The sequence below is a fragment of the Thalia democratica genome, chromosome 4 (assembly GCF_965202585.1).
Source record: "Thalia democratica chromosome 4, ktThaDemo2.hap1.1, whole genome shotgun sequence".
Taxonomy (NCBI): domain Eukaryota; kingdom Metazoa; phylum Chordata; class Thaliacea; order Salpida; family Salpidae; genus Thalia; species Thalia democratica.
This window is the reverse complement of record NC_139168.1, coordinates 24,268,003-24,281,395: the sequence shown is the minus strand read 5'-3', so window position 1 is coordinate 24,281,395 and position 13,393 is coordinate 24,268,003.

Here is a 13,393-nt window from a genome sequence, read left to right as displayed (position 1 = left end):
AAATTTTTTAAAGTTAAATAAACTCTTAAAGTTTTACGATATCTTGAACTTGGGTGCACGACTATTCAAATTCTTAAAAAAAAATAGGAATGGCCACAAGTAATAAAGTGATGTATATTTTTCAAAAAAAAAAATCATATGTCGGTCATATTAATATCTACAATTCATTTTTTGATTTTTGCAAAACATTATGAGATATGGCTTAAATAAAGTAAAAAACATTATTACATTTAGTAATTTTAAAGTGTTTTGAAAAATATTTAAGATTTTTCAAAATAGAAAAAGTGGCTCGAAAATACTAATAAGATCTGCATATTTTTTTTTCAAACTTATATTACTTACTGAGATATAGTCTTTTAAACATTTTTTTCAGAATTTGAATTGTCATGTAAATTTTATATTTTTTAAGCTTAAAGTTAAGAAAAATCTGTTTTTTTCTTCAAATAATTAAACAATAATTTTTAAATTGGAAATAACTTGGTAATTTCCTTTCAAAAAGGAGTAATACATGAAAAAAGATTAAGTACCGCTGAAATAGACAAATCAAATTAAAAATAAATCAAAAATTATTTCTTTTAACCAAAAATAAACTATAGACATCTTTGGATTTTAATACCACTCATGTACTTTATATCATCATTATTCCTACTCTTTGCATTTTCAAATTTGGGGTTTTTCCTAAAATGCTACTCGTGCCACAAGCTGGTTTAACCCTAAGGAGCTGGTTTGCGACCACAAAGTCTTCCTGAACGGGTCGTCTTGCATCAGCATGCAGTACCATCACGCTGGTTATGACGTCACCGTCAAGGACTGCCACGAGAAACTGGAAGTTTTGGCGGGAAATATGAAGGTGGCTGGTTTCAACCAAGTGGCGAAGTATGAGGCTTGCCAGGAAGACTTGTGCAACGGGTCAGAAGCTGTTGGTGCGAACAAAATATTTTTTTGTGTTTTCGTTGCTGTTACCGTTCTCACACTATATGCGTGAAACAGTTGATGACTAATTTTATTGTATTAATTTCTATGCCTATAGCTCAAAATAAAATTAAAATTTTTTTAAACAACGCGTTTTTAAATTGTTTTTAGTAGTTTTAAGTTAGTACACAAATTAAATATTTTGGAATATCTAAAAAATATTAATCCTCGCTTAGTTTAGAATTAAGTTCTAAACTACGCAGTCAAAATTTATAAATGTTTTTTTTTAAATTTAATTAACTATCAAGCAAGTAGGTTAAAAAAAATTATAATCACAAACTTAATGTGAGGTTATTTAAAACGCTCTAGATCAGGTTTAAGCCTCGGAAGGCTTTTAATAAACTCAGAGAGCCATAAGCTGCCAAAAGGGACTAAAGGGGCCGCGACTAGTAAAGAAGCCGTAAGGGTCATAATTTAAACAGGCTAGAGGTCATATGAAATAAAGTTTGGGAAACCTTGGTCTGATGTATAACTCGAACTAGCTTTTAAAACAGGGTTCGGCAAACTGCGGCCCGCAAAGGGTAAATTTGTGGCCCGCGAGCATGTTTATTTTTTGATTTGAATGCAGCCCGCGAAAAAAATTATACATTGCAGGACTTGAGATTTTTTCTCAGCGAGCATGTAAATGTAGCCCGCTGAGCAAAAATATATTTTAGTCAAATTTTTTTCTGAGTTTTATTTAATTTGATTAATTTCGCTTTTAGTACCTGAATAACATTTTAGAAAAATTAAAAGACTTTACTGCTTTGGCTTAAAAATGTGAAAAAGACAGATTAGCATTCGACTAGTATCATTTTCACAGTTTCATAACAATTTTCTTCTTACAAAAGCAAGTTATTATTTGAAACAGAATGTAAAGAGTGCTTGGATTTTTAAGTTATAGATATATAACACTTATTTAATAAATAAATTAAATGCAAGTGTTTTCCAACATGTACAAAAGTAAAGCTCAGTAATTAACTAGAATATCATTTTTTTACAAGTTAAGTATTTACTTTAACATGTAATTTATACCTATGTTTCTCTTATAGATGTTTTATAACTATATGTTATATTCAAGTGTACACAAACACATTAAAAATTACATAATAATTAAACTTAGGTTTATTATATTTTGGTTTCGACACATTTTGATTTTTTAGAAATTTTCTGTGCATTTTAGATTAGTTCCTATTCCCACAAATGTACTCAGATGCTCATTTTTTGAACCAATTTTTAACTAATACTCACTTAGACTAAGTTAAATTTAAAGATATTTTTTTAATTATTATTGTTTCTATAAGTTTATAAACTATGTTTGTTTAGACACACTTTAAAATATTATATATGACATAAACTTAAATAGTTTTTGTTAAGTATATATTTTCATTTTTTAAACAATATTTTTTGGAAAATTTTGTTATTTTTTGCCATTCTTTCGCTTTCTTTAATAAATTGTAGTATCACATAATTAACAAAAAAAAAACAGATTCAATCAAGCTATTGCACGTATTAAACTTTGGTTGTAAATGAACGCTACACTTTAATAGAATACTTTTTTGTGGAAGTTTTATAGGATCTGAATTTACTGTTTAATAATTGAAGGTCAGAAAGTATTGTGAAAAATTCGTTTGATAAGTTTTTAATTGCATCTAAAAAAAACAAAATCTGTTTTTAGTTTGATGTTTTAAAAGGTTTTGGAATTTTGTACAGCTTATTTTTCTTATACAACCCCTATAGTTTTAACTTTGTTTCAAAAGTCATAATATTATACCATATCTCATAGAATAACTTTTTTTTTTTATTGTAATACCAAGTTTGGTTTTTAAGTTGCCATCTAAGACATACCAGAAATGTTAAAAATAGTATCTATTACATATCTTTATATGCAGTAATATTTATATTTTTAATTTCGAGAAAAGGTACATTTTAATTACTTAACTCATAGACACGTTATAACATCAAACAATTACTTAACCAAATAACAAGCCAAAAATAAACTAGGTCAACGTAATGATTTTTCGTATTTCTACTACTTTTCGAAATTGTTGGTGGTAAAGTTTGTTTGACAAAATTATGTTTACTACTTAAATTGGTATTTTATAATTTTTGCAAGCCTGTTGTCTTTGTACATAATGCGTCCTAGTTTATTATTAAATGAAGTTAGTTGATAAACAACAAGTCCAAGATCTGGTTTTAAACAAAATCATATTACCATCATGTATCTAACAACAATTGCAGTAGCAACATTGTTTACAAAAACTTAAAATCAACACCCATTATACTGGTGCATTTCATCTTTGCTACTGTTGTGCTTTGCATTGGAATTAAACTTAGGAACCTTTCGGTTATCGAGTCGTACACCACATGCTTATAAAGTTTCTTACTAGCTATTACACATAGTTTTTTTTTATCATTTAAATATTTAGATCTTTAGTGATGAACAATCAATTAAACGAAATGAAAAATAGAGAAAATAAAATTAAACGAAAATTAACTGAATTTTGCGTTCAATAATGTACTATGAATCTTGTATAGTAACATATGAACTAAAAACATTATATACCACTTTAAATTAATTTTTAAAAGTAGATAAACAACACTAATAGCAAACGTATGAATACTTGAATAATAGGTTACTTTAAAGAAAGTAAAATGTAATACGCTGAAATTTTTAACAAAACTTTTTTTTATAAGTATTTTGCTAAAAAGGTAATTTTTATTTTATTTATAATATAACTTGAACAGTAAAAACAATTTTACATTTGGATAGTTAAATAAACTATTGTAATTTTTTTTTATAAGAAATTTAAGGAAGTGATTTTTAAAATAACTGAACTTAACTTTTATAAAATATGAAGATAAATACTGTAACATTTATGTTTTTAATAAGAAAAATATAAAAAACTATAATAATTTTAACAATTTAATTTACATAAGTAATCGTAATGCAATAAGTTAGAGAAATCGTTTAAGTTTATTAGCTAAATTCTAAAAATTTAGATTCTATTATAAACTAAACATTTATACTAAAAAGACTTTAAAACTTCTAAATTATTTTTTTTATAAAATAAACATATTTTTTAAACAATTCAGTGTTTTCTACCACTACATAAAGCTATTTAAAGTCTTTGAATTGATAAACAAAGTTAAATAAAGTATTTCAAAAAGCTATAACAACTTTAGAACAAACAAAAAACAGACAGTTTTGAAATTGTATTTAATACTTAAATAGCAACGTTATACTTTAAATTTATAATTATTATAGCAAAGTAGAAAAACTATAATTTTAAACAAAGTTAACTTTATTTTTATAAAGCTACTTGTGTGTTTAACGTTATTAATAAAAAAATGTCTATATTTTCTAAAATAAGTTTGAATAAAAGAAAAAAAAGAAAAAAAAAAGAAAATCATTGGCAGATGATATTTTACTCTGAAAAATAATGACTAGTTTATTAACTTTTATATGAAACTAGTTTCATAACAAATTTGCCCAATAAAGCTTAAAAAATTTATAAAATTTCGTAATATTAGCAACAGATTTATTATAAAAAATAAAAAAATCTTTAAAAGCTTGTTGCTGAGTTTTTTAAATTAATTAGATTTAAATTAAATCGTCAATTTTTTTCCAAGGTTATTAAAGAATTGTTTATCGGATATGAGTTAATTAAAATTTGCAAACATCTTTTTGTTTTAAATGAAAAAGTTGTTTGCTGGTAAGCATATTACCCTATAAGTTATTTTGAAAAACCATACAGGAAATAATAAGCACGATTGAAAATCTGATCTAGATTCGTTAATTTTTATATCTGAATACAGTATTGTAGTATGTAAATACAGTATGTTAACATAAAGTAATAAAACTCGTTTTTCTTTATTATGCTAATAAGAGTTGAGATGTGTTTATATACTGACTATTCGAGCAAAAAGACTATTGTTGTTTATAAGTGAACAAAGTTGTCAGTTGGTGCAATCTACTTTAACTATGGAAATATCGTATTCAAAAACAAAAGATGATTTGTTAGTAGAAGACAGTAGATTTGTAAAGAAAAGTTTGAACAAAGCTTTGATTTTAACAGTAGTCATTAGTTTCTCTGTTGCATTGACATTTATTGGATTATATGTGACTAAAGTTTGTCATAAGCAAGGTACTAAAGTTTGTTAAATAGTAAAAAGTAGTAGTGTTATAAAACTTGTACTGTTAAATAAAAATATTTATATGAAATCCCAAAAAAATAAATCAGTGGACATCTTTTTAAAATTCTCATATATAAAAATACAGTTAGTTTTTTACATATGAGGCTAAGTAATGTTTATAGTAGGTTTGTTTCTAGTTAATGCTAGTTAATAGAATAGCATAATAAAATAGCTAGTTTTAAAAAGTTACGATCATATACAATAAAATCATTTAGCATTTGACTCTTTTACATATATTATACAAATAAAGTTTTAATTTTATTAAACTTTTTGTATATAAAAAAAATTTACAGTTAATCACGATATCATGATTGTTTATATAACTATAAAACTTTTCTTTTGGTTAATACCATTTGTGTCCCTATTTTTATTTTTTATTCAGCAAATGTTTTAAATTAATGAGTAGCACGAAAATACATAATAAAAATAATAAAAATATTCCAAATCTGAGGTTATTCAAGTGGTGCAGTATACGGCCAAAGACATTTATTTTATTAAACACAAGCATTGCAATGTAACCAAAGCTGTTTTTTTACAGAAGTGCTTTTTGTTCATTACCAGATTATTTTCTGTAGTAGATTTTAATAAGACATTCCATAGAAAACCACATAACTGTCTAAAATTTTTCTAAGTACGTTAAAGTAACACGACTTGAAATTTTATAAATTTAAAAATTATTAAAACAGATTGCAAGCCTTTATCAAATAATCCAGATCTTTAATTTTTAGTTAGTTAATTGAAAAAAAAACTTGAGTACTGTTAGTATTGAAATTGTCAAAAATTTTCTTTACATTGTGAAGCTATCATGCATAATGAAAACTTTTAAACTTTTATACATATGAAACTAAAAACAAAACAAATAATAATAAAAATAAGCAATAGATTTGTCTTACTAATAGAAAAACATATTCAATGATATGTAAAAAAAAGACTTAGTCAAGTAGTTTGAGTTGAAAGCGTTTTGCTAACCATCAAAATTAAATCAAAATTAAAATAGATTTTTAATAACATCTTAGTGACAGAAGTGAACAATTATTTTACAACTTGGTAGAAAAAAAATTGTAAAACTACGGTTACTATAAGAAAAAACAATATGCTGAGTCGTCTATAAATCGCTTTTTAAAAAGGGAACACTTGGAGATGAAGACCATCAAAAAAAGTGTTTTTAAAACACTTTTGTTTGCTAATCTTGAATTAAAAGGTTCCTTTTCAAAGACTTAGATAGTTATAAAATTTTCATTTAGTTTATACTTTTTGCTACAAAAACATTTATAAAACCATTTTATAAACTTTATGAACTCCACGAAATAAATTTTAATTAATAGCAAAATGTTTACAGACGGTTACATTGTCCTTGGACCTGATGCACAAACAACCGAAAGGTGCAAAGTCCTAGCACCAAATACTTTGACAGCTTCTTTTTTCGTTCAACAAATTATTTTTTTTTTAAAGAAAACCATATTCATCCCTTTTTTATTAAGCTTGTTTCATTTTTTTCAGGGGGTGCACAGGAAACAGGAAACCAGTCAACACACGCCCCTAGTTGTAACGAGGCTTATTCCTGTTTAAACGGTGGCACTTGTACTTTAGTGGAAAACAGTTATCAGTGTAAATGTAGATATGGTTACGGAGGATTGAAATGTGAAAATTTGAAAGGTCTGTTCTGCTTATAGTTTTTATTTTTACTGTGTTCTTAAGTTTAAATTAGAGTAGCATTTTCTTGTTTAAAAGTTGAAGTTTTAAAGTCTATATAAGAGTTGATATTTTTGTTTAGTTTAATAAAAGCTAAAACTAAAAAATTAAAACATTTTTTTTAAAGCTTAATAGTAAGGCGAAATGTTCTAAGTCAAATATTTATGTAAGAATAAATCTTGAATACATAAATATACTTATGTAATTTTACTATTAAGTCACAGATTCTACCAAATATATTTTACAAGAAAATATTCAGTTTAGTAATTTGTATTAATCAAGCTTAGTCATTGAATGTTTGAAAAATTACATTTGAATATTTTTTGTGCTGAAAAGTATACGAAACTTTAATTCAACAGATAACTGTTATCGCTTTAAATTGTCTTCGTCGGTTCAAAACTATGCTGACTCCGAAGCTTATTGTCAGAGAATTGGTGGACAAATTGTTTCAAACTTATTTGGTAATGCTGGTGCCAATTATCACTCGTTAGTTATTTCATAGTTTTATTTTATTATTATTAATTAGAAAATAAGTAGCTAAACAAAAGTTTTAAACCGTAAAATAAAAGTTTTTGTAAACTCTAATGACAATATTTTTCATATCAACTTTAAACTACATATTTTTGATTTTATTAGTCAAGCTGTGTTAGTTATTATTAGATAATAATATTAGTTGAAAAATTACTGTAACAAAAACTTTACAGTTATTTCAAGAGGTACAGCATGTTCTGGGTTGGAATATCGGATGCCGAGACGGAGGGAGTGTGGAAGTACACCGACGGTACGAACGCGAGCGACATAATGTTCACGTGGGCTGGCCACGAGCCGGATAACTCGGGAGGTGACGAGCATTGCGCTTACAAGTACTACACAGGGTTGAGTGACCACAACTGCGACAACCAAAAGCATCGCGCCTTGTGCCAAATTGAAAACGGAAACTGTTGAAGTGTCATTTCTCATTATATTGTTGTTTTAAGTAGTTGTGCTGGTTAAAATTCTCTAATATAATATACTTTTTTATCATCAAAGCATTTTTGTTATTTTAAAGCATGAATAAATAACAAACTTAAACTAAATACATCAAAAACTTACAAACTGGGCTTTAATAGGCTACGTGGTTGTTCGCTTTGAGCCTTTTTTAGTTTGTCGTTAAATGATCATTTAACTGTTTTTATGCCACTTAATATTCGATTTGGGTTTTATAACATTTTCTTCTTTAGAAACTAACAGATATAAAAGATTTTAACCATATTTTATTGAAGCCAAAGTCTGTTTTAATTATTAAAAAACTTCACTTTTGTGATAAAACGCAACAAACGGTTTTTTTTTTTAATAGAAAAATTTTGAGATCTTAATTGATAATGTTTTGTTGTGTAAACTTTTATTAATCTTGGCAAAATTGTAAAACTTTATTAGCTTTATAGATCATAAATAAATAAATAAATAAAAACAACATAGAAACTTAACTGTTTTTTAATTAAATTGTGTTTTAATTTTAAATACCGATGTAGATAAAAGAATACTTTATCAAGTAAGGTAGTTGAGTTAGTTTTGTATTTAAAGTATAATCTAACTTATAATATGAGATTTAAAAAAAAAAGAGAAAAACTAGTATTTAATTAATTAAAAATCAGATACGGATAAGTTATAGTTCAATGTAAGTATGTATTAATTTAAAGAATCAAACATCGTTAACTTTTTAGAAGCTTTGTTTATATTCATAATCAAAAAACGAAGTGTATTGTCTAACAGAACCTACAAAAGAGTGCTAGTTTAATCCATCTAAAAGCTTTCATGCTAAAAAAAAAGTTTAAAAAACTTTTTAAATACCAATCGAAGCTGTACTTTTTCTAAAACGAGATATTCTTTCTTCTACTTATTTAATTCCGTTTGGTAAAATTTGATAAAATAACAGAGTTAAGTTTAGTTGCTCGACCATTAAGACAATTCTATTTACTAATTAACTAAAGTATTAAAAACGTACTTTTTTAAAATTAACTAAATAATTTTTTTTATAATTTTAACTAAAACTAAAGCAATTTTTTTCATAAATTAGTAAAAATAACTATAGAATTGTGTTTTTAATATTGATACTAATCAAAAATGTACTTCGCTTCTAATATTATTTATTACAACCTATGCGATTAAAACTATAAATAAGTGCTATGTAAAAACAATAAAATACCGTTAAAAATTTAGTATATGAAATTTTTGTAGCTAATAAGATTAATCTATTAAATTTTGAAAAATCTTTACTAAAAAATTTAGTGATTAAGAACTTTAGAATAAGAGTTACAATCATCATTTTTATGAATAACATGATTTTTAGAAAAGTTAAAATTTCTCAATAGAAAAAACCATCCTACTGTGCTAATTCTATAAATTAAAAAAAATAACTGTTATTGTTTAGTGATTTTGATTGAAAAATAAAAAATTTATAAAATATTAAATTTGGATAAATTGTTTATAGTTTAAAGATTAATAAAAGAGTTTTCGAAGTGGTTGAGCTATTGGTTAGCAATTGGTTTTTTAACGTTTTCATTAAAAGTAAACTCGCAATACATGTTTCTTTTTGTACAGCTTAACATTGTTTACATGCCTTTTTTCTTTCATGTGTCTAAAGAATTCCAGAATGTTTTTGCACGTCATCCCGCAAGGAACACAGTAAAATGAGGGCAAGCAATCGGGATGACGCTTGCTCAGATGAGCAGTAAATTGAACTTTGTCGAATATGTTCGTTTCCTCGCATACTCGCATTTGTACGATGGACGGTTGTTTTCTGAAAAATATTTTTATTTTTAAACTTTAGGACATGAAAATTAAATAAGTTATATAAGTTTAAGCTTTAAGTACATTACCTTGCCTCATGAATAAAAACTTGTTTAGCTAGAACTTTGTTGCATTATAATCTAAACACCATTGGCAAACTTAAATTATAAACTTCTTTGCAGCTTTTTATTTTAATAGAAAAAAAATTATCAACAATTGTAAATACAAGTAAACGAACTTGGATGCATGGTAGAGGTCCACAAATGTTGGTACAAATGGTCCAGCAACTTGCCATTTCTCCCATCTTCATCCGGAAACTGAACCCGCTTCACTGTCACAGTTGATTTGTCGCACAACTTCTTGGTGACCCCGAAACTGTGTGTTCCCGGGTGGACCACATCTACTTCGCACATCTCTTTGCTTAAATTACCTTTAATTGAATATTGTTTGTACATCGTGTTCTGAGTTTGGCATTGTGTATAATCTATTTTATATTTTTTATATTCTGTTAGAGTAGCAAGCAATGCCTAAACAGTATAATTAGAAACGCATATAATTTATACACAAAATATTTTAACAATATTTTGTATTCGTTTATAATTATAATCAATGCTTAGGCTATATAATTTAAATAAGCATATGTATTGTTTGATTATAACTTTAAAAAACAAATTTTCTATATAAAAATGAAAAAATTATTAAAAAACACGTAAATTAATAGTTATAGATTTAAAGAACTAATATTTTTTTTTTATTCTAGACATAATTAAGTAAACAAACCTATGTTATTGTATGGGTATTATAGATGAAATGTTTCTAAGTCTCCATAAGTGTTAAAAAGTATCGTTTCTTATAAATATTCTAGCACTTAGTAACCATTTCATTACTATAACACCTACGCACGTTTTTTTTTGTAATTATAACAATTTAAAACTTACTTTGTGAAGAAATGCTGTTGAAATGTCGCCTTGTCCCCAAGTGACGGACCATGTCACGTGAATTGTTGCACGCTTCGTTGCACGTCAGACACACGTACGTCATCAGCAGCATGTTCTTGTGTGGAGTGAAAAAGTGGGTAAAGAACCCATTAAAATTGAACAGCCATTTTGAACACTTCCCGCACTGGTATTCTATTGTTCCTGTCAGCAGTTTTGTACCAAATAAATAGAGCCAAGGCTTCGTTAGGTTAGGTATTGTCAGGATAACTGTAAGTGTTTAGTGTTTTAAATATTCCATTAAATTTGATTGAATTTTAAAGTTCTAAAATACAAAACATTTTTTTCTGAAATAAAAGAATGTACGATTCAGATAAAAAATATCAATTTACATTGTAACAAATTTTAATTTAAGTAATTAAGAGCTTGGAACAGAATATTGACACTACTTAGGCCAATCAGACTAGATTAGATTGTTTTTATTTTATCAGTTTTGAGTTATTAGGATTTTTAAAGTAGTCAAATTTGATTAACTGTAAAGTTGTTCAGCATTTTACTGTTTAAACTTTTTTATTAACTATTTCAAAAACTCAGACTAATTCAGATTGCTGCTATGAATCCTTATAGTAGTTTTAGATGGGAAGCTGATCATTTCTAACTCTATACTTTTTAATTTTTAAATTATTTTTATTTGATCATTTTAAACTCATCTAACTTTTTCACTAAAATGGTAAAAGTTAAAAATAATAGAAAGCCATGTTTGTTCTATTTAAATTATGATAAGTTTGTTATTGAAGTTTAAAAACAGAAAACCTAATCTTGAACAGTCTAAAACCTTTTTTAGATATTCCAAAAGTTTACATCCTAGCTTTTTTAAGTAGATAAATTAACTTTGTTACTGTTTTGAAATTTACATGCATTTAAAAAGTTTTTAAATTACAAATTATTAGTTTAATGTTAAATAGTTAAGTAACACTTGTATGGTAGGTAGGTTTAGTTGTGCATAAAAAAATTTTTTTGGTAGTTATTAGTTGAAAATAGTAGTTAAAATTGTATAAAATTTTATTTTAAGTTTTTTAAAGTAACTTGGTTATTTTAGAAAAAAAGAAACATTTTATACATATAACTTAGTTGAAGTATTTAAAAAAAAAGTCTAAAGTTATCTCAAAACAAAAGTTTTAATTTAATCATTTTTGAAATCAATAAACTTTCTGCACCCCCTAACAAAATTATCAGGTATTGCCACTGCATTATGTATAGTTATTTAATTATTGTTTTTTTTATTCAATATCAACAATATTTGAAATAAATTTAACTTAATTTTGACAAGGACTGATGTCGAAAAATTGGGTAGGTGTCAAATATGTACGAAAGGACACCTTTGCAGAAAAGGACATATTTGCACAAAGGAACTTTTGCACAGAATGAAAATATTAATTTATATTTTTATCATTTTTATGTATTTTTTAATTTTTTCTATCAATGTTTACCCTAACTCTTACCGTTTGTCGGTTGATAACTATTTATTTTCTTAATAGTTAAATTTTACTTATTTTTTATTTTTTTTTCTATTATTATTTTTATTAGTAAATTTTTGTTTTTTCTAATACTGTTACCCTTAACCTTACCCTCTTTTTCTTATTTTATGTTTTTTTATTAACTTATCTTTTAAGATAATAAAAATAATTTTATTTGACTTTTTAATAAACTCGTGCAAAAATTACCCTCCGTGCAAAAGTATCTTTGTGCATATTTGACTCGTTGCTCAAAAAAAATTAACCATAAAGTTACCTGTTTAAGTTGGTGTTTAAAAAGGTTTTTCAAAAGTACATTACATCATAATTAAAACTAAATGCTTTAATGTGATTAGCGTCTTATATAAAATTAAAAATGCAGACAATAAAATTGTTTTATAATTAGTTCAATAGTAAACTAATTTTTTTGGTGACTAATGTTTGCTAAAATAATAAATTATAGTTTTTGTTTCAAGTGCAACTTTTTTGTAATTAATTTTAATTACTATCCTTTTGTTTGTGCAATTCAAGCTGTTTTCTTAATAACAACCTTCAATTATATCACATTTTAAGTTTAAATTTAATTCTTAAATATTTGTTTCACAGTGTTCTTAATTAATTTAAATTTTTCTAAATACAAGCACTAAGTTTAGCATGTACTAAGCTGTTTTTTAGATCAGCATTATTAGCAAGGCTATTATACTAAATATGAGATGCTATTTAAGTGTTATATTTATTTAGAATCTTTTATTGATTACGAAATTGAAACATAAGAGCAGTATCTTAAGTTTTATAGCATCAATTAAAAATAAAAAAAAATTGTAGGTTTTCTTGAGTGTTTAACAAAACTATAAGTTAAAATAATAAAAGGAGTTAACTGAGACGTTTTTTTTTAGTTATATTGAATCAAAGTAAACAGTTTAAATTTTAGAGCAATAAAAATAGTTGTTTACTATTTAACAAGCATTGACAGAAGAATTAAAAATTAGTTGTAATTTTAATTTATTAAGTAACTTTAAAGAACCCTAACAAATTTTTCGTTTTGTATTTATATATAATTTTTAATTTTCAGCATATACATAATTTAAAAGCTATGAGCTCAAAAGATATCGACAAACTAATTAGAAGTATAGAGACAAGTTTGTTACTAACTCAACATTTAGTAGACAATTTGACTGAAATTTTATCCACCCTGAATATTCAAAATGGATGGTCAGAAAATAGCAAAAATGATGTTGAAAAAGTTTTGGTCAAAAACAAAACAGGTTTTACGTTGTAGTAATATCGTTTGAAAATATTTATAATCAATTGTATCTACTGTTTTTAGCTAATATA